The 23,047-nt window shown below is 48.6% G+C and overlaps 1 protein-coding gene across 10 annotated transcripts in view; it reads left to right on the top strand.

The window, feature by feature from the left end:
• The window catches only part of Tmtc2 (Transmembrane O-mannosyltransferase targeting cadherins 2), a 119,092-nt gene that overhangs the window by 1,324 nt on the left and 94,721 nt on the right, over positions 1 to 23,047 (top strand). The gene's annotated exons all lie outside the window — the stretch shown is intronic.

Consider the following 23,047-nt stretch of genomic DNA (forward strand, 5'->3'; position numbering starts at 1 on the left):
CGCATATTTTCGCGAATCGTGGGCCGAACAGATATAGGCACGACGCTCCATAATCCAAACTTACTCCCGCGATAAGCGTCCTTAATCCGAAGCTCTCGAATTCTATGATACCGAATCCCTTAATTGAGTATCCGGTAATCTCCGGAACATCGTAGTTGCGGGTCGATCAGCTGCGAGGTTTCGGTGTGCTCACCGACCCCCCCTCGATTACGCGCCGCCGCTACTTCTGCTCCCGTCATCGATGGGAATCTGTTGCATCGTTATCGTTCCCTCCTTTCCTGCATGGTGGGTGCGCGCCGATAACGCGCCGATTTATTCGCCACGATTACGTAAGAACGCGAGTCTCTCGCTTCCTTTTTCCAACGATCGAAAACGGTTTGATGCCGAAACAGGAGGAAGGGACGTCCTCCTTTTTATTCGACGTTTACGTTCTCGTCGATGAAACGGGACGATGAGGCGCGTGCATATAACAACCGCGTGAAATGGCGGATCCCTCGCGCATAAATAATCGAGGGATCCGGTGTAATGGAATAATCGTACGGGGTAATCGTACGAATCGGTTTATTCCGGGGGTCGCGTTCAGAAATCAACCGTGTGCAGAGAGGCCTGTTCTAATGGAATTGCGCGTACCACCGGTTATAGTTTGTCCGATCAAACGTTTAATCGTCGAATAAATTTCCACTCGACCGGCCCTACGCGCGGGACCAAAGGCACCCTTTCTCTTCCCCCAACCAACTCGTTTCGTTCGAGCCACGAAGCTCACCCTCCTCCTCCTAGCCCGGCTAATAACGAAAAACGGGCGCAATTAAGCCGTGATAATTTTTCCCCCCGAATTTGGATCGGCAAAGTTGGATCGGAACGTGACATCGTCGGATTTCCAACGATTCTCGAGCGAGAAAAGGGGGTTGCGACTCCTCCCTGTCGGGCGGATGGTAAAAAATGAGGGAAAGTTCGTATGATAAATAGGAGAGATCCGAAGATCCCCCGGCCTTCTGGTTTAGTGGACTGGGTGCAAACGTTTTACTTCTCCAGAATTCACCCCTCCCCGCCAAGTCTCGAGAGTTTATTCCGGCCGCGTTGCGCCACGCTAAAACTCATGGGATAATAAAAGCGTCGTATTTTACCGCGTCGCGCCGACCACAATGCCTCGGCGAAGAATACGGGCGGGGGGGCTGTATTTATTTGCCTAGCCTGCTTTTTTTTCTTTTCTCTCGTCCAACGCATAACCGCGGCAAAAAGAGAGAGAGAAAGAAAGGAAGGAAGGAAGGAAGGAAGGAAGGAAAAGAAACAGGACGTGAAAAAAAAAAAGAAAAGAGAAGGAAAGAAGAATTCGGAGAAAAAGTTTCGTTCCCTGTCCCTCCTCTGCCCGACCTAATCCCGTAAACCGACGCGTTTCCGGATACCGCGGAATAAGAAAAGTTAAGGGGGTTGCCTTTCACGGTTGCGCCCCACGTTGAATAATACGGCGCCGGCCAACATATTTCGCTCCCCCCCCCCGTGAAACGTAAACCGCACAGCGCCAGAATTTTCTTTTTTAACGTACGAGCCGTGTTGCAAATAATCGACGCGTTGTCAAGAAGAGGGAGGAGATCTTTGGAACCGAGATGCAAACCGCGTGCCACTCTGCGAGATTGGCAATCTCGCTCAAATAATCGAAGTCGATTACCGAACCGGCTGTTTTCCAACTGTTTTTTCCGCCCCTCCCCCTCGGTAATAGGAAAGGGGGAGGGGGAATCTGCACTGAGAGGAGGGCGTGGATCGAGTGGACAGCGCGAGGAAACGAGCTGTTTAAACACCGTTTCGCACACATCGGGTATCGGGAGGGGAGGGGTGGGAATAAAACAACGCGCTCGTCCGTGTTTATGTTTTCGTTAAATAATGGAATTAAGCCCTCTTTTAAAACTCTTTTTTCCCCCCTTTTTTTTTTTTTTTTCGCGCAGTCTGTTATTTCACGGTACATTCGTTTTACACGCGTTCCCCGTTTCCCGTTTCGCGCGGAGGCTTCGATATATGTATATATATATATATATATATAAAATTTCCCAGCCGCGTTGTCGAAATTACGGAAAAATTGTCGGTCGGGCAATGTTTTTATCGTTTTCGACCGACAAATCCATAACCGTTACCTCTTCTCTCTCTCGCTCTTTCTCTCTGTCCATCCTTCGTATCCACGATCGATGATCGATCACGCTCGTATCAGGCGCGGTGTCAATTATATCGCTATATATTCTTTCGAGAGGAGGAGGAGGAGGAGGAGGAGAAACGTGGCTACGTGGCCAGCGTTCAAGCATCCCCGTTGCAGGAGCATCGAAAAAATTGCATCGTCTGGCGCGGTTGCGGCGGGATGAAACGAGGATTCCCACTCAAATTAACCTCCCCCCTCGCGCATGCAGCTTGGGCTCGTTCGAATCGCGGTCGAATAACGTGGAGGGAGGAGAGAAAGAGAGAGAGAGAGAGAGAAAGAGAGAAAAATAGGGGAGGTTTTGGGAGCGCGTAATAGATCTTGGAATCGCATGCAAATCTGCTCGTTGTTCCGCTCGCGTTGTCAGCTGCGACTGACAATGTGCAGGATGAGCGGCGGGCTCGCTCTCAGGATCAGCTCGGCGGAAAGAGGAGGCAGTTGTCGAGTGACGGGAGAGAATTCGAAAAGCCGGCTCGATGTCCTGGTATTTTAATATCGCTTTTTTTTCGAGGTCGAGTCGAGGATTTAATTTCGCGCCGCCGATTTTTTCTTTCCTCCCATTTTTCCCCCCTCCCTCCTCTCTCTCTCTCTCTCTGTCGATACGCGGCCTTAAATCACAGGGAATCGTGTTCTTACAACTGGGACGAGGGAGGGAGGGAGGAATCCGATCGATCCAATCCGTCCAATAACGACGCTTTTTCTCTCGTTGACAAATCCGTGACTATTCGTCACGCGAGTATTGTTTTCTGGCGGGCCGCTATTAACAGAAATCAATCGGCTTTTATCGCTCGTTCTCGTCCCACACCAATCGTAACATCTTTCGTTCGATCATCACCCTGATGCGCACACCCTGCCTTCATTTTGCCTTTGGCTCCTCCGACATCGCATCCGCAGGTGGATGCGAAGCGACGGAACGAAACAGAGAGGAACAGCTCTTTCGAAATTCTTGCGATTCTTCCGCTTTATCCGAAATATCGGTTTTTGTTTATTGTTCGCCAACCGCGGGCTTACGTATGCTGCCGAGACCGTGGAGGGAAGAATAAGTTTTGGTCCACCACCATCGCTCCTCCCTCCAACCAGCCGGTGGATCGATGCGCTTTATCGCGGCAGAAAGAGTGTACAACGGCCGAGGGAGATTATTTATCGTCGCCCTCTTGGCCTTGATACGCTCTCGATACGATCCCCGTGAAATACAGCGCGTCCGTCGCTGATCGAGATCCGAACGATATTTATGCGCGCGCTCTCCGTAAAAAAAAAAAGGGTTCCAAGCCTCTCTTTCGGGTATTCGAATAAGTAAACGCCGAAAGTAACGCTTTGAAACGAGAGTTTCGAAGGCAGAAGTGGAAAGTTTAGGATCGATGTATTTATCAAAGTTAACGGAGATTAGAGAAAAGAGCGCGGGAGGTAAAAGATAAAAGGAATTCGTATCGATATCCCCCTTTCCGGTTTGTTCCGACCCCTGCGAAAATGGGCTGAAAATACCTACCCCCCTCTCTTTCTCCCTCCCCCGTCTTATCCCCCCGTTGGCCTGCAAAGACGACGATGAATACGGTCGGTCCAGGTGGATGCTCGAAAAGAGCGCCGCGCAAGAAGCTCGCCCCTTCTTTGTATTTCGCCCTTTCAGATCGCGCCACGCACCGTCGTCGCCCCGTATTCATCGAGGGACGAGGCAATATCGCTAAGAGATTTCTATCGAACGGGTGGATTCCTTTCGGAACAAACGGATCATCCGGTGAAACGTATCGGTGGTTGAATACGACTTCTCGCTCTTTCCGCGCCACTGCCTTACACTGCCTTACACTCGCCCCTCTCTCTCTCTCTCTCTCTCTCTCCGTTTCAATACGCGACGCGTGCAACATTTTAATCGAACGAGCAACCGCTCTTTGTTTCCTTCCCTGCCTCCCTCTCTCTCTCTCTCTCTGTCTCTTTGCGCGCGAAATCAGCGTGACTGGTAAACTGATGCGGGGACAGGGTTGCAATTACACCGCGTGCATCGCTAGAAACTAATTAGCGCACGGTTAATTTGTGCGCCATTACCGCGTGCGACTCGGTAAGATACGACGGTTCTTCGCGAGACGACGGCAGCTCGAGACGAGACGCGTTCGTTGTGGTTCGATTCAAATTTTCAAATTCGCATTAATTCGGATTGATAATTGTTCCATTACGATTATTTCATATAGATCGGGCGAGATCTAACGCCGGGATGTGTTCATTTTTTTTTTTTTTTTCACCGGCCACTCGCTTATAATGCATATTTTAAAAGGAAAAAAAGGGGGTATGAATAAAAAATATCGCTGCACCGCTTTTAAAATTTTCAGAAAATCCACTCAAGTATCGTATAAATTTATTAATCGAATACATCGGCCGAGATGCGTGGAAAAAGGGTTTCATCTTAATATTTAATAACGTACGTGTACGTACGTAACCTATTACTCGCTTTACGAACCTCCCTCCCTCTCTCTCTCTCTCTCTCTCCCCCCCCTTCCTCCCTCTAACGTGTAATATTTAATTACGAAACGCGGAGAGGGAAAAACGATGGAAAGTATCGAATTTTCTTCGCTCGACGAATAGTAAAAAAATCGAATATTTTTTTCCTCGTTTTTTCCTTTCTTTCTTTTTTTCGAAAAATTTTGCTCGCATGAAACGATGATATAATCGAATCGATTGACCGATGCCAGCTGGTATCGCTCTCTCTCTCTCTCTCTCGTTCTTGTTTTTTTCCCTCCGCTTCGACTATTTCTCTCGTTCTATCGCCCCGTGAAATCGGCAGTCGGCCGAATTGGAACGAAATCGGCGAACAGCCACGCACCCCCGCCATTTTTATGCTCGTTTTCTGCCTCGGTCGACTCCGCGCCACCGCGAAAACAGTATCAGAGCTCGGAGCAATTTTTGGACAGGCAGCACGCCACACCACCCGGTAATGAATGCACTCGTGCGATTTATTAATCTATAAATCCGGCCCGATCGGTCAAAAGCCTGTGCACACTGCGGGTTTCCTGTGCAGGGAAATCGCATTCCCTCCTCCTCCTCCTCCCACCCGTTTTTATCGTCCCCCAACCGCCGAAAAGTTCACTTTTATCGCGGGGCGGGGAGGAAATGGGGTGAGGGGAAGTAATCTCGCCCAAATAAATTAACACCGAATGCACGAACGATGGAATCGACACGAAACGCCGTTTTAATTATCATTTTCTCCCTTCCTTTATTCCCCCTTTTTCCTCCGTTTTTAAAAATCTCGGATGGATTTTATTAAATGCCCAAAAGTCGAGTCGAAAACATTTCTCTACCCGACGCGTATCGCGAGTGCGTCGAGCAACAACTTTTTCGGGGGTTGGGAAGAGGATTTTTTTTTCCCCTTTTTTTTTTTTTTTTTTTTTTTGCGAAATTTTTATCGAGGAGACACAATAGAAATTGAAACACGGAACTCGGGGAAAGAAATTCGCGCGAGTCGCGGGGCGACAGGATAGAGGGGCGATAAATAGAGGAGGGAATTCCAGGGAATTAAAAGAAAATAGGAGGAAGGATAATATTTGCGCGAGACGAATTTCAAAAGGATGAGCTAGAAACGAAAAAAAGAAGAGAGGAAGGAAAAAAATATATATATATACAGAAACGCGCCGCGAGTGGCAGGGTTCAGATAGGATGGTGTGTTAAAAAGATTTGTGGTTTCGTGAATGGCGGCCTCTATCGGCGCTCTACACCTTCAGGCGTCGTGCTTTCTATCCATACGGTTATCGTTTCCGAAGAATTTACAAGCTTCGTGAACAAAGGTCGGTCTAAATTCCGCATCTATCCTCCTCCTCCCCCTTTCCTTCTCGCCGAATCGAACGTTTTCTTCCCTCCCTCTCGCGAGATAAAGATTCCGTCCGTTCGAGGATGCAAAATTATTTCGGCAGCAACGGAGATCGTAGAAAGGATTTTCGCGTTGCAAGGTGGACGCCTACCTTACAGATAGAGAGCGCGAATTCTTTCTTATCATCGCGCGGCAGCGAGTCCCCTCCTCCTCCTCGGAGCAACAACGTTTCGCTCGGCAACCTTTTCTTTTCCCCTCGTCACTCGTTAAACCATCTTTCCCTCGTTGATCCTCCACTCTTATCCCTCGTCTTCTCTCTCTCTCTCGCGCGCGCGCGCGCGCAATTGTTTCTCTGGCGAGTCCCCTGGAAAACTAGAGTACGTTTCGAGTCGCAGTTTCGGGGATCGCAACGACGGTGGTAATAGTTCGAACGCGTCTGTGTGAAAGAGGAGCGAGGAGAAGGAAGGAAGGAAGGAAGGAAGGCCGTTGGAGGAAGGAAGTCGAGCGAAATAGCAAATCCTCGGAGCAAACGGTAAAGTCTTTGCGAATCGAGCGAGCTTAGCAGTGGATTATCTTCGCCGTGTATAGTTTGACGTCGGAGCTCGGCCGGATGTTCGATACCAAAGAGCTGAAAATCGTATTCGTACGCCACCCAGCCGTACGAGATAGGAACCCGCGCGATTCTTGCGAGATTCGCGACCGCGCGTGTGAAACTCTGTCGGAGGGGAGGAAGGTTTGGAAAGTTTATACTCTCCTTCTCCTTCGCCCCCGAATTTTCTTCCCCCACGAAATCTTCGACACGGTGCGGAGGAAACGGTGCGGATTCCCCTGTTCCCGGATGTTGGACGGGAAAAAGTATCTGTTTGGCCGGCTCGATTTATCCAGGGTTGGAGAGAGAGGGGCATTTTCTTTTCTCTACTCTCATAAGCGAACTTTTGTTTCCGGGTGAGGAGGAGGAGGAGGGGGAAGAAAAATGGCTAGGCTCGAAGTCGAACGGAGAAACTCGTTCGTTAGGAGGAACTACTTGGCGGGTAAGCTGCCTAATCTGTTGATAGATTACCTCACCGTGGAGCTTAATAATCAGCTCAAACAGGGCTATATATTTATCGTTTGGGAGAAGCGTTGCGGTTTCGAGTGGATAACATTTTCTTCTATGAACTCGTTACAGGCACTATTTTCATCTGTCGCGATGAAAAATTCCGAAATTCTCGTTCTCGAGTCTCGAGAGTTCGATGGAAGGGAAAAGGATTCGTACGTGGAGTAGTTCGTTCCTTCGAAGAGGATCGTCCAAGTTGGCGAATAATTATAATTTTTTTTTTTTACGCGGGACGAAAATCGGAACGAAACGAAACCCGACACAACGGTATTTGCCGAACGAAATCCACGCAGCTTTGCCGATTTACTTACCGATCGAGCAAAAAGAAAAAACGCTGTTCCGGATCGGAAAAACAGGGCGAAACTTTGAATCGCGGGGAATTGATCGTCGAGCTTCGGGTAACCGACGGTTGACATAGGCGACGGGGATCGGAACCGGTGTCCTCTATGAATAACGAAAGAACGGAGATCGGTGGTCCGCCTGTGTTTACAGAACGCGAAACCGCCACGCCGCGGAATTCTCGTCTTCCCGAAATTCGTCTCTCGTTCTATATGAAACAGACGAGAGACGATCGGGGTCGTAAAAAGTGACATCCATCTGGGAAGCTCGGCGCGATAATTCGGTCGCGAAATCGATGGTCGTTCGTTGATGGTCGAGCGAAAGCTTCGATGGATACCGCTTTCTCGTCGTTTCGAGGTGTTGTGTTCGAGGTCGAAGGAAAAGTTAATTGGAACGAGTTAATTCACTAGCTAGTTGATAATCCGATACAGTCGATATAGAATATAGGGGACGATGGAAACGGGTGAAAAGTTTTTCGCGATACGATAAATATACTGTGCGGTTGCGTGCAAGTGTGTGCGTTTGGTAAACGAACGAAACCGGTTCCGCCGCGATGAATCAACTTCAACGAGCGAAACGTAATCGATCCGAGTCGTATTGATACAAACTTTGATATTTACATATTAATTTGATATTTTATATAGCCCTCCTGTTTCACCGGCTGATTCCTCTTCGAGCTGGTGCTGGTTTTTCGCGTTGCTACGATCTTCCCGCCGATTCTCATCCCCGTTCGAGGGAATTAAATTGAAAACGCGTGGCGAGAAAGCGACGCGTTCCGTAGGCAGGGAACGTCGCGACTGCAGGCAAATTACACGGAATTAACACAGAGGATTGTTTGTAATAAAGATTAATAGCCGGCTTTGTAACGACTACGTTTGATACCCGCCCGCTCCCACTCCCCATCCCTTACCTTCCCTCCCCCGCACTCTTTCTCCTCCCTCCTTTTCGCCGGGCGACGAACGTTGTTTGTGTAATCAACGAACAGAACGAACAGAAGCCTTCCTCTCTCTCTCTCTGCCGCCACGAGGAGAGGTCGACTCCCTTGCCGCCTCTGCACCGTGTAATTTGTAATTCTGCACGCTGCATTATTTTCCGCTCTACCGCTTCCCACTTTCCACCCTCCCTCCTACTGTCAACCCCTCCTCTCGCGTCACGAGCTGACCCTCCTCTTCTCCGTATCATTCTCGCGCGCAAATTATACCTCGATTCGCGCTCGTGTCCCGGCAAATTGTGGAAATGGAATCGCGCCCTCCAAACTCGATACACCACCCCCTTATTACGTGTATCCACGCCAGGGATATATACGATTTATAACGGGGCCGATTGAACAGCAAATCGTCGCGATGAATAAACCGTTCGTCGAAGGAGGAGACTCCGCGCAACCCTTCTCGGCATTCGAGTCGAAATATCTCGGTGGGGCGACTGAAAAGGTCCGAATCCCGCCGCTGGTTATCCGATCAATTCTTTATCACCGGCGCTGTTTCGAGCAGAGCCGGTTGCTCGCGATTTTATTTATTATTCACGCTCGTACGTCGTCCGAATCGCGCCGATATTTCGAATTCTCCACGTGCCCGCCACCCTCCATCATACATACATACATTTAAATTGTCGCGTCTCGCAAAAACTCGTCGTCGCCGGCGACCTACTCCCTCGATATTAATAATGTAATGTTGGGACGGTGGCGGGAAGGGAATTAGAAACGGTGTCACGTCGTGGGGGCAAAGGGTAAGCCACGGACGATGGCATCTTCCTCCGCGTCGCGGTCCACGTCCACACGGTCGCAGGGAAGAGGCGAAGGAGATAATTAAACCACGAAGCTCCGTCTCGGTTACCTGCCTCGGTTATCGTGCCTCGAATGAGAATCTTAAATGGAAGGACGACGTTAATAATAACGTCAAAATCCAAACATCCGTTGGTCGGCCTGTAAATAATCGATCGACATTGGTCAGCCTGTAATTTAATTACCAATTTAATTACCAATTTCCCCCACACAATGGGGCGTAGTTGTTATCGCGGGTATTGGAGGGATAGTGAAATGATTTCGAAAGCAACGGCGAGCAAGAATATAGCGTTTACGTGTTTTCTTTCCCTTCTCGAGATCAGATTCCACCACTGTCATCATCTGTGTTACGTTACGGGGACGATCCGCGTAAATTCGTGGCAAAAGATGAACGGTGGAGAGGAGAGGAAAGATCGAGAGGCGAAAGCCGGTCGGGTAATTGGGCTTGGACGAGCGGGGCGCGCGATTATCAAGTGGATGGACGTTAAGCATCGGACTGTATAAAATTACGCGTTAGCTCGGGGAGCGGCCGCGCCGGTAATTTCGAGAAAACGATGCCATTATCATTAATGTTTTACCACGATCACCGTTGTTCACCGCAAAGTGCTCGTTCCTGTAATAATTATTATCATCCCATTTGCGACATTACGGCCACGACGATGCGGAAACCGGCACCCTCCTCCTCCTCCTCGCTCTCTCTCTCTCTTCTTCCCCGTCCCCCGAAAAACCCCGAACCGCGCAATTTCTCCTCCCTCGACCATTCTTCCTCCCTTCCGCCCCCCCTCTCTCTCTCTCCTCCCCCTATTTACGAGCCGCTTATGGAAATTAACAATCGCGAAATTCCCCGCGAATTGAATCGTGGCGCGTGCACTCTCCTTCCCGCTTATGTCGGCGTGGAAATGGGGCGCGAAAAATGGACGACGAGCGGGCCACGAGTGGCGAGCTGATTCGAAACGCGCGGATCACAACGGGATCGAACGGGTATTACGACGGGTATCGCGTCATTATTTCTCCCTCCCTCGTGATTATTATCGTTATTGTTATTATTATTGTTATTATTATTATTATTATTATTGTTATCGTTGTTATTATTATTAGGACGATTATTATTAATAAGTTGGGAGCGCGTAATAAGGCTAACTGTGGACGCGTGTGCATGTATATGTATATACATATATATATAGGGGAGCGGAGTATAAAATTGTATGGAATAGTTTGGCAAACACGGTACACTGGAAGCGGCGTCATTATCATTTTAGCGTAATTACCATTTGGTAATTAGCGGCCGTATTCATCACGGAACACCACCGATGTTTATACCGTCACACGTATCGCGCCGCTTAGTTAGCCTCGTCACGTGTGCGCTCACGTCCCGACCTTTCCATACCCGTCTCCATCCGAGACCTAAAAATGTGCTCGTCCATCCAGCTCTCTACGTTCTCGTGCAAAGGAAACTCTTTCTCGTCCGTTCGAAAAGAAAGGAAGGAAAGTTTGAGGATACATAGTGATATCGCTCGTGCGTCGTTCGTCTTTATTACCTTACGAATTCCCCTCCCCAAGAGGAGGTATCCTCCCAGGAGGGACGTGGAGAGAAAAAAAGGGGCGACCGATTTCTTCTTCTTCTTCTTCTTCTTTCTCTCGAGAGAGAAACGTGTAGCAGTCTCGACTCGATGGAAATTCGAGGTCCGGGCAAAAAATTTGGAAAAGTTGCATCACGAGGGTGATGGTGAGCTTTCGCGGGATTCGGGTAGGCGGCGGTTGGAACGCGCGCGCCAACTGACAGACGTGAGCCGCGACGTGAGAAGGATGTGGGCGGAGCGATTTATAGCGCCTTAAGACTGCCGCTACTTTATGACGACCTTAATGTTTGCACCGTAAATTGGCTGGCTTAGGACCGAGCTCCGGCTCCGAAAACAGTAAAGTGGAGATCCCCTCGCCGTGACTGGCATCCCGTATATATCGCGGGAATAATTTTCTTGCTCGAGGAGAAGAAGGAGGGAAGAGAAGGAAAATGAGAACGAAATTGTAAAAATCGAATCGAATGAAGGAGAAGAGAAAAACGTTTCGAAAACGACGATACGAAAGTGGCTGGCTTCACTCCTTCGATGACGAATTTGGGAAGAGAAGGGAAGGGGAGTCGAGGATGAAACTGGCTCTCGCCTTTCCCCGGCGAATTGTTGGGAAGCGAAAACTTGGCGTCACCAGCGATGAAGAGCGCCATTACCTCTGTCAAAGAAACAAACTATATTTTATGAGCGCTTTAATTCGGACGAGGAAGGATTACGGGACGGGAGATAAATCGAAAAACCGTTTCAACCGTGAAACTTACTTATAAATACGTTGCAACCTTTGAAAGTATAATTGCTGATTTCCCCGATCTCCGAGAAACGAGATTCTCTCTACCCGACAAAAAGACGAAACTTGTTCGTCAAACGAAAATCGCGATATATATATAAACGGGTAATAAATCTCTCTCTCTCTCTCTCTCTCTCTCTCTCTCTCTCTCTCTTTCTCGAGCTCCAAGATTCGCCGAAACTGTACAGGGATTTAAACGGATCGCTTCATTGGCTCGTTTTAAAACGCGCCAATGAATTGGGGGGGGGGAGGTAAAGTTGGAGATAATCGTGGTTGGACGGCGAATAAATTCTAAAAACCGCTTCTCCGCGGCACCAAGTGTCGACTTATTATTTTCATCCTTTAACGCTGAGCAAACGTTTGCACAGCAGCGCCCCCCTCTCCCCCTCCGAGTCTTAAGTCCCGAGGTCGATGGAAAGGAGAGGCAAGGAAAGGGGAGAAAAGAAGGATACTTCAACGATAAAGTTGAAACGAGACACCTTCTTTTCGAAATTAACACGATCGAGGGAGGGGGGGGAGAGGAGGCGAGGCGAGAAAACGTTTCTCGCGTCACGTCTCCAAGCAAAGATTTCGAGTCGAATCCGAAATTTGAAATTCGCGCGGATGATTTATAACGGCGTTTCTTTTGGAAAAAAGAAAGGGATAGGTGAAATTGCTCGTCGCTTTTCCTCCTCCTCCTCCTCCTCCTCCTCCTCCTCGTCGTCGTTTTTAATACTTGTTTCGAGGGAATACGATATTAGAGCACGGTTCGACGTACAAAAATACCCGTCGGTGCGGTTATAAAGAAGGTGGAGGAGAGGGAAGGGAAGAAGGTCGTTAAGGTAATACGAGACCGTGGCATAAAATTGTCGTGGCAAAAATTTGCGCTCCCACGTCGAGATAACACGAGGGAGCATGTTGGATCTGCAATTTGACGCGAATCGGGGGGGAATCGCGCGAGAATTCAAAAGTCAAAGGGACCGTATTTGCGATGGAAATTTTTCGGCGATTCGGTGACGAACAAAGGTATATATCGCGGCAAAAACGTAATCAGATTTTGATACGAAACGAGCGTGCATAAATTTCCCCTCCTCCCGTTGCCGGGGAAAAGAAATACGGATAGAGATTTCCCTTCATCATTTTTGCCAGAAGGATCGTCGAAACGAACGCTCCTCGTTAAATTTCCACGATTTATTCTTCCTCGAAAATCGGTAGTAATCAACGATACACGAAAACGATTTGTCAATTTGTCGTTTCATTTCGAATCCAATCGGACTCCGATGCTTTCTCGATAAACGCTCAACCGATCGAAATCGTTAATAAAGACGGACGCGACTCGACAAGAGGTGGGAAGAAAGTCGCATAGCAAGAATAGGGGAGCGAAAAATCTAAGACGATATCGATCCGGATCGATACTTCCTCCTTCTTGTCGACGCTTCGCAGAGAGACTTTTCCACCGCTTGCACGGACACCGCTTACGTATTAACGTTACGAAACGAGCGTGGTAATAAACGAGCGTGCGTATCGCGAGAGAAAGAGAGAGAGGGAAGAATCCAATCGGATCCCCCCGCCCCGTGTCAAGGGAAGCACGTAACCGGTTTCACCGGTGGAAGAATACGCGTTAAGTATATTATTACGATGGCTCGCCGTTTCCTCGAATACGCAATTCCTATTCCGTGGGAGGAGGCGCGATCTCTATCGGGTGGGGTGTGCTTACGAAACGCGGTGAACATTCCCGGCCGCTCCTTTCCCTTCGATGCACGGATTAACCCGTTTATTTCGATGAATAGAGAAGATGTGGAGGGAGGGAAAGAATGTAAGGGGTAACGGTATGGGTTGTCGATATTCCATCCAGTGTAAAGAGCCGGCTGATTATATGGCTGCCGATCGGTTTTTACGATTTCCTCGGATAAAGGAAGCCGATTGTGGCCGCGTGTTCGACGGATAAAAGTGGTGGAAAGCACTCGAGGAGCCCTTTAACGAGCCATAGACGGAGAGAGAGAGAGAGGAAGGTGTTTCAAAGGACAAATGACGTTTACACAGCGTAGGAAAATCGACAGAGAGAGAGAGAGAGAGAGAGAGGGAAAGGTGAGGGCGCGATTGAGGGTAACGCGACGCGAGTGCACGCGTCCTTTGTGGATCTCTTATGAACAGAGAGACGCCGATGCGAAACGTGTTGCGAAAATCCTCTTTTTTTTTTCTCCTTCCTCGTTCGTTCTTCGTAGTTTCTTTTCACTTCTTCGTTCGCTTCTTCGAATCACGCGCGGCAAATCACGGCTGCAACTTTTTTGCCACCGCGTTATTATAACGAAACACCGTTCGCGAATAAGTGAAATATATATGAATCGAACTTTTTGCGCTGTTCGTTCTATTCTCTCTCTCTCTCTCTCTCTTATCCGCGAGTTCGGTTGGCTACAGTTTTCGGGATAGCTTCCGGCTTCTTTGTTGCTCCTTTCTTCTCCCGTATCCGCGCTAATTTTACATGATTCAACCAGGATACATCAGGTTAATAAAGCGACACGACACGGTGGATATAAAAAGTGGGGTGGTATAGGGATGATTAAAAAGGAGGGGTTAAAATCGGGGTTTTAGGTAAAAATTCGTTCTGGGGACGCGATAGGGAGACGGGATCAAAGGGAAAAAGGGGGATATTTGCCTAGACGAAGAAGAAGAGGGTATTGGAAACGAGGAGGAGAGCGCGGAACATTTGCCCAGGATCTACTTTACGTTCTCTGTAAAAACCATCAAACGGGAACCGCCGATAAATCGTGCATCCCCTCGCACGACTACGAATGTTTACATTTGCAAAAGAAAAAAAAAAGGAAAAAGAAACTTGCCCGGAACGAGGAAGAAGAAATTTGGAAATTCGCGATACGACGAAGTTTTTTGGAAACTTTTCTGGAAAAAATCGTACGAAATCTTTGGAAGAATTTTCACGCGATTTCGAGCGTCGTGTACTCGAAGTGTATACTCGAAATCGTCCACGATTCCCCGCGCATGTTTTACCAGAACACACTTTGGTATCGACGCCGGTTCAAAGGGGATGGTACAATGTTTACGGAGTGCAGGGGGGCGGATAGACGGATGGAAGGAAGGGTGTATCGAGGCATGCCACTTGTAGGTCTCTCGTGCAAACCCTTTCCTCGTGCTAAACCCGCGCCACCTCGCCTACTCTATATTCCGTTCCATTCCCACCTGTAACACCGCCACCGCGCGCACGCCATTTCCTCCTTTTCTTCCACTCCCCCCGATCTATAATATAATCGCTTCTTTGCGTATCTTGCTCACCGCTTGCTCTCGTGCCAGGATTTTCCCCTCGAAGGAAGAACGTAGACGACGAACGAGAGAGATTCGTTAGAGATTAGAGGGGATTCATTCGGAGGAAACAGTTGCGTCCTTCCTTCCTTCCTTCCTTCCTTCCTTCCTCGACGGAATCGAACGAATTTTGCGAATTTTCGACGACGAGGAACGAGGCGCTCAGCCTTCGTTTTTAATTCCATTCGTAACAAACGAAGTATGTACGTCGCTCGTATGAAAGTCTTTGCTTTTGTTACGCGGCGAGACAGTTTTCTCGTAAATTGGAATTTCTCTTGGACGCATTCTTCTCCACGCACGCTACATTTTCCTCCTCCCTTCCTCGGATTTTTCATCTTCGATATCCACGCGGTTCTTCAGCGGTGAGCCGCGATTTAGCTTCGGGGAGCTGAATTCGGGCGCAAACGACCTGCAAATGTCGTTTGTTCCCTTCCCCCGAGAATAATAATGGGGCGAGAGATGGATTTTCGAGGGAAGGAGCGCATTCGTCTCGGTTGGCCGCGTAATTTTAAAGTTTTCCACGAACGCGCATCACCGCCAGTGAAAGTTACACCGTGAGGTTAACTCAACGGTGGTGGTCAAGCTTTGCATTCGCGCCGTGTTTGCGCTCTCCTTTTCACCTTTTTTCCTTCCTTTTTTCTCCTTTTTCTTTGAACCTCCCATTTTTGCCACGCGCACTCCTCCCTTTACGCCATGAAAAATGTGCACGAGTATTTAACTTTTCAGCGCGCCAACATTCAAAGAAGATATTCAAATTTCACGTGAAACGATGCGGCCGCTAAAAAAAAGGTCCTCCGACCGAAACCTCCCTTCTTTTTCTCCTTCTTCTAATTTCGTTCGCGATTCACCGGGGAAATTCACCGAGGATTGTCGAGGACAATCGAGGAAACTTTAAAGGATTTCGAATACGCGTTATATCGTATAAATTATGCAATTAGGTGTCTCGCTTTCTCGAATCGAGCCTAATTCGAACCGGCCCGGGGCGACGAATTACATATTCATAGCTTGAAAGCGGTTTCGCGCATCTATCTGTTTAACGCTCGCTCGTCCACGATTTTCGCTCGACACCTCCCTCGTTTATCCGATTCCCTCGCCTCGAGACGATTAACGAGTCCGATAATTTATTTCGCGAATCCATTATCCCCGGCTCTCCTAATTCCACCCGATAAATTATGCAATTATTTGTCCAAGGGATACATTTTTTCACCCTCTCCTCCCCCTTCTTAATTACCTTTCTTTCGAACGTGGCGGCTCACCATTCATCTTCCGGATTAAAAATTACGCTCTTCCGCCCCCTCGAGGGCGGCAAGAATTTATCATCCATCGGACGAGCCAACGACCTACGACGAAGATCGAGGATCGGGGGGGGAAAAGAAAACCTGCTCTCGTCGACTTTGCGTTGCGAAAATCCATTGGGCCGCGATGATACGTCGAAAGCCCTGTTGATTAGGGTGTCGTTAGGTGTATTTTTCTTCGCTTTGCAATTGGAGTTCAAACGTAGATCGGATCGAGAAATCCAGCCGGAACTCGTTTCGACTCTTTCGAAGCGAAACGAGAGAAATTCGTTGTGAATTCTGGACGAAACACCTCGAAAGGAATCGGTCGGATTCATCCCGAGGAAATTTCGAAAATCAACCGATGATTCGCCGATGAAAGCATCGTCATCATCTCCTCTCGAGTTACCGCCCCGCCACTCGAATCCCCGACTTTTAACCGAGTCGGAAAGAAGGGAGGAGGAACAACACCGACCGCTTGTCCCTGCGACGTTAACACCACGATTCCCGCAATTCTCTAATCCCGCCGGGGTCCCTCCAAGTTCTCGCTCTTAACCGAATCGTAATTAACGTTCGTGACCGATGACTCTCACGAGTCCGTCGTTGTTCGAGACGAGAATCCGGCAGAAATTTGCATCGGTGATCGTCGAACGATTATATCTCGGCGGGTTGGTGAGTGACAACCGTCCGATTGAAGCGAAGGAATTCTCCCAATTATATGTATCGAATCGATTTGTTACCGAAACGAATATGTTAAACTATCTATAGACGTGAAACTATATCTATAAAAAGTGGGAGCGAACGTATAATGAACGAAATTTCCAACGCGAACGCGTTTAAAGGGAATCGAGCCGTTGGAGAAATTTTTCATAAACGCGCTGCTAACGTCCCCTTTTATTAAAAAAGGGAACGAAACGTGGAAGGAAATCATCGTTCACCTTCGGGCCAAAAGATATATTCGCAACGATCGTTCTTCCCTTCGCATTACCGCGAGACAAGGAAGATGGAGGATCTCGCTGGCGAGCGAGCGAGAGAGAGAGGAAAGCAGGGAATCACGACGCGTGGTCGTTGCGCGAGGGATAAAGGATAAAGTTTGACGGGGAGAGGAGTGTATCGTTTTTACCGGGAGTTTACGGGACTCGGGAAGAATGATAGTTCCCGGTGGATTCGAGGGGGCGAAAGGTTCGTTCGGCGAATGCACGGGCATAAATCTCGACGTTCGTTCGTTCGTTCGTGAGGGAGGAGGAGACGGGGGAAGAGGTATCGACGGCCGTTCCATCGCATCCGTTCGATTCGCGCGTCGAGATCGCCTCTCTGTTTTTCGCGGAGCTTTTGCTCTTGGCAGGTGCACGCATCCACGGTTCGTCGAACCACGCGCAACCATCCCCCTCTCGACGGAAAGGGGGTCGAATAAATGCGCGCGAGTGCGATCGACAACTCGTCGCGCGCTAGATATCGAGGCAAAAGAGGGGAGGGAGAGAGAGAGAGAGAGAGAGAGAATGCTGAATATCCAACTTCATCGCGACCATCCGGATCCTTCTATTCCGGGGGAGAATATCGTTGAACGCCTTTAGAAATCTGGAACGCGCACCCTCCTCTTTCAACTTTCCTCCTCCTCCTCCTCCTCCTCGATGAAAATTCTCGAGCTCGCTCTTCCTCTCTCCTTTTTTGCCGTCCGCAACCACGGCTGTGTCGAGTCGGGATCAGCTCGTCGGGGAGGGAAAAAGTCTCGAGCTCGAGGAACAAGGGGTGACGCGTTAACCGCGTTTAAGGAACCGCTCCCCACCCTCCCCCTCCTTTCTCGAGAGGAGAAAGGGGAAGGTTCCGTTTATTCATAGCGGCGAGGCAGTTTTTTCACGACGGCGTATCCATCCCTCCTCCTCCTTGTCGTCGTCGTCCTTGTCGTCGTCGTCGTTGTCGTTTTCACGGAGGGGGAGGAGGAAATTAAAGAGAGATAGAGAGAGAGAGATAGAGAGAGAGAAAGAGGAAGGTAGAGGGGAAGGGTGTTTAAAGCATCGTCGCATAAAAATCCGGCTGTCCCAGATTCTTCTTCCTTTCCTCGTCTCGTCGGATCCATTGATGAGAGGGGACGACGCGCGCTACGTTAACAACAACGGCGACAACGGCCGGGCAAATACGAGATTACGCGGCTTTTTTTCTTTTTTTTCTTCTTCCTTTCTCTCTCTCTCTCTCTCTCTCTCCCTTAGTCTCCTCCCTTAGTCGCGTTGCTCCTCGTTACCGTGCGCCTCTTTTGCGCGAATTTCCTTTTTTTTTCCCCTCCCCTCCCTCTCTCTTTTTTTCCCTTTTTAGAAAGAAAGAAAGAAAGAAAAAACATCTCCTTCAACTCTCCCCGGCCGGTTCTCAAAAGGCTGGCCCGATTTTATCCCATCCTAGGTGTGCACCGAGCGACTCAGCCCCGCTCGAAAAAACGTTAAACACCCTTTTACGAGCGTCACGACTCGCCCCGCCAACTCCCGAGTGCCGCGTTTCTTTCCCGCGTTTGTTTCTTTCTTTCAACCTCTCCCGGGATCCCGTGTATCTTTCCGTATCCAAGGATACACCCGTCACCACCGTGGCGTGAAAACCAGCCTTTCTCCTCGCAAATCGTCGATCCAATGTGCGACGAGCACCGAGATTAAAGAGAGGACTCGAACTTTCTTCTCTTTCTCTCTCTCTCTCTCTCTCTCTGTGTATTTTTCGTTGTCACCGATTCCAACCGATTCAAGGATATAAAGTTAGCAGAGCCAACAGCGTACACGCAACGAGACTCGTCGATACATCGCCATGCTTGAATTACTCGAGGCTGAAATCTTAACAAACGATCTTTAATAAAGTGATTCGCGCGCCCTTCCTTCGCCCTGGATGTTTCTCGATGCGTAGAGATCGAAACTTTCTCCCCGAGTGGAAATACAATCGAGGCAGCACGATATACAAAAGCTCCGTTTAATCGTAAGAATTAATTCTTTTTTAAAACTCGCCTCGATAATTCCATAAATACGATTTCTAAATAATACGCGCTATCCGATGGAAGAAAGAAGCGTGGGGGGGAAGGAATAGTTGTTGGTTAATTTGAAAGGAAACGCGTCTATTTTTGAGCTGAGTACCGCGGTGCCAATTCCGATTCCAATAAAACGAGGATACGATACCCAGTGAAAGTTTAATAGTCGAAGTTACTTTATATAATTTCTTGTTGTTCGAAACATAATTTTGTAAACGGCCTATCAACAAACGAGTGTTGCATATTTTAACAAGTAATTAAACTTAAACTTAACTTTGTTCGAAATTGTTAACCTTTTCAATTGGGTCAATGCTCGACCCTGTCTGCATCGATATGAAATAAAAACTTGTTTATTTTTATCTAAATGCTTCTAATAATAACTTCGTAAACGAGAATAATTCTTCTACATTCGAATCGCTACCACGCAGCAGTCGAGACAGGCCTTCTTTCCAAGCCTTGGCAATACGCTCGCACATGGAACACACAGTGCAATGTTTGATAACGTTCGAAAATTTCTATTCAAATTACTCGAAAACGCCGAACTAACTATCTCCGGTTTCGATCTCTCTTGAAAATCGTAGCCGATCGTTAACGCGCAATTTTCTTTATCTCCGGCCGAGGCGGTGTATCGCGACAAGCTGTTTGAGGGTGGAACGAGTACGGACGGTCGATGGAGCGAGTTGGAGAGAGAAAGAGAGAATGGACCTGGTTCGGACGGTATTTTGATAAGCTCGAGGTATCGACCGGGCTCCCTTCCTCCCCCGCAGTTTTCGTCGCATTTGTTGTCTTCGAGCCGAGGGAGAGGAAGAATCGACCGGCGCCTGTAGCTTCTTTAACGGAAAAATTTCAAAGATTCTCGAGAAGCTTCGAATGGTTCTTTGAAGTTGCCATCCACCTTGCCTTGCCACCGATCCTTCCTCCTCCTCCTCCTCCTCCTCTTCTTTTTCTTCTTCGCCCTCCTCTTTCTCCTTTCGAGCTTTGACCATCTGTGCCCGCCTCTCACTCTCTGTGTGTGTGTGTGTGTGTGTATGCGCGCACACGGCAAAAGTTTCGAGGCTTTTATTCGCGCGGGGGACTCCATTGGGGAACTTGACGGATAAAGCTCGCTAATAAACCTCCCTTCGTTCAAAGCGACGAAACTCTTTATCGACGAAAGGGAGGGAGGAAAGGAGAGGTTACGATGGACGTAACCCAAGGAACGTAAACGCGACGGATAATCAAAGGAATATGATAAGCGAGATCGATTCGAGAAAAAGTGACGAGGGGGAGAGGGAGGGGGAAAGAGAGTATCGATCGAAAGAAGACGACGAAGGGTAAAGGGACGATAGGGAGAGAGAGAAAGTTGGGCGCGAAGCGTGCCAGCCGAGAATAAATTGGAGCGTCGTCGAAGATGCTTGGTCTCGAGGCGGACGGGGTTGAAGCCATTGGGGATGGAGAAACGGCAGAACAAGAGATCGTCGACTCGTTCCTGTTCTCAATTTTGGTTTTCTTCGCTCCCTTCCCCAACGCAGCTGCGTTTAACTAACCCTTTCGTTGCTACGCTGTCGCTCGTGATAAGACGAGTTTCTCTTTCTCTGCTTTCTCTTTCTCGATAATAAGAACAACAACAGAATACTTCGTTACCGTTCCAATAATTTTTATTAATTCAGATTTCTACTCACCTCTTTTGAAATTGATGAAAAATAAGACTGGACGATATTATTATCGTGCAATCGTATTCCGTGACGTGATTCGATCCCAAAGTGTAATTAAAAATTGAGCGCGTTGGTAAAAGTTACCAATACTTTTCTCGTACTTTCGAGAAAAAAGTATTTTCGGCTTGCAGCTGACCATTCTTTCCTCCGAATTTGGAATCCAGGAGGAGGAAAAAGAAGGCGGTGGAGGGAGCTTTCGTTGCTCTCTCTTCCTTCCTCGCAAGATATTTCTCGCAATTTCGGCGTCAAAGTTTCGATAAGCGACTCGTTTGGCCGCGCCTCGGGGACGGCCGACGTCGGGTCGTCCGAGTTTGGTCGGTCGAGCGACCGGTTAATTCGAAACTATAGGCGGACTAGTTGCGTGGACGTTAATTTCGGCGGGCCGAATAATGCGGCGTTGCATAGCTGCGGGGTATGCAGCTAGTAGTAGTAGAGCGTTGCTGTCCGGTTGCGCAATGCTCGCCCAAACTCCCTTCCAACTCGATTGTCCGTGTAATCCACCTCGTTCCACGCTTTTCCACGCTTCGACACCGCGCCGCTCGATCTCTCGCGCGCGCGAGGGAGGAAAGGAAGAAGGAGAAGGAAGGATGGTGGCCCAGTTTCGAGAAGTCACTCGTTTTTGCCACGTAATTACATCGGTCGTTAAGGAGGCATTACGAGGCGCGAGTAAACGCGCGCGAATCTCGAGAGCACGCTTCCGAACTCGTGGAATTCGCGCCACTGTCCCTCCCGTGATCCCGTGGTTAAAAAGCAATTTCAACGTCACCGCCGGCAATCTGGCAAACACCGCCGCTAACTTTCTCGCGAGAGCAAATCACCTCCGCGTCGACTCCCTCGAAAGAGAGAGAGAGAGGAGGTTCTCCTCGACTTTCCCCTTCCGTAATATCGAATCGGTTACGGAAACTTTGTTCTCGCTCAAACTCTTGCTTCGACAACTCGCGATTCTCGTTTCGCATCTTCGATGCGCCAAGGATGGACGTGTGAAATTTGGTGAATACGTTTAATTAACCGATTAGTTTCCTTTTTGGATTGGGAAAGAGAAAACGTCGTGAATTGTTCGAGAAGAGCAACGGTCTGTCAGATTTCCGCGAAGCTTTTATCCGAAAGCAATTGGTGTTTCGGTTTCGTTGGAATGGGGCGAGGAGGATGGTGGAGAGGGGGTGTTGGTATCGTGACTGGAAGTTACTTCAACTCCCGTAGGACGTTCTCTTCTCGGATGAAATATCAAATTTACAGGAGTTTGAGACGCAGCGAAACGGGTGTAGGGGCGATATTGAGAAGTTGGCATCGAGATAGGAGCGATACGAGCCGCGAAACGGGTCAAAAGTTTATGGCCGGATAAATAATTTATATTAAATGGAATTGAAGCGAGCGAATCGCTCGATGGATATCGTTATCCATCGTGGAAAGATTTATCCGGCGATGTTGCTCGGTTCATCGGCCGCTCTATCGAAAGAAATTTTCACTTTATTATGTTTCTCCCTCTTCCTCCTCCTCCTCCTCTCTCTCTCTCTATATATATATATGTACACACACACATCTCCCTCTATTTTTCCATCATCCGTCCGATCGACCCGACGGTTCGTGGACGAGCTAGACGAATGGACGTAGATCGGTTCCCAACCTCGAATCTTGCCATCTCGTTCAACGTTTGTTCCAGAAACAAGAATCAAAAAGAAGACGACACGCGTGACGTATATTATTGACGTATATAATCGTCGTTCACGTCTGAAAAACTTTGCAAAGCCGCAGTTCTCTTCTACCGAGATTCGATGAAACTATAATTATAAGGAAGGGAGTCGGCGTTGGATCGATCTCTCCCTCCCTCCTCCACCCCCCCCCCTTTTATTTCGACATTCACTCGGTGTAAAGAACAAATAGACAGATGGATATTGAATTTACTTAGGATTTCGTGGTCGAGGCTGGCGCAGCTGGAACATCAAATTTATATAAGGGAGCCTGGGAAAAAGTAAAATATTCCCGGGCGCGGTGCCGATGTTATTGGTATCGGGGAGAAGGTAGAAGCGGAAACGTCGGCGGATCGATGGAAGAACGAGTAAACTTTAAATTAGAGCGCGTTACTCGATTCTTCCTCTCGGGCCGAGGAATAACCCGCGAAAAAACTTTTCGAAACGGCCCTTCTCTTTCTTTTTTCTCTTGGAATCGGATCGTCTTCTCGCGAGGAAGAAACGTTCGATTTCCAAGAGGGGGCCGAAAAATATGAATAGACGAAACAAGCGAGAAA

The sequence above is a fragment of the Apis florea genome, unplaced genomic scaffold (genome assembly GCF_048593485.1).
Source record: "Apis florea isolate Af1SG1 unplaced genomic scaffold, ASM4859348v1 contig_2293_pilon, whole genome shotgun sequence".
In the NCBI taxonomy this organism is placed as follows: Eukaryota; Metazoa; Arthropoda; class Insecta; order Hymenoptera; family Apidae; genus Apis; species Apis florea.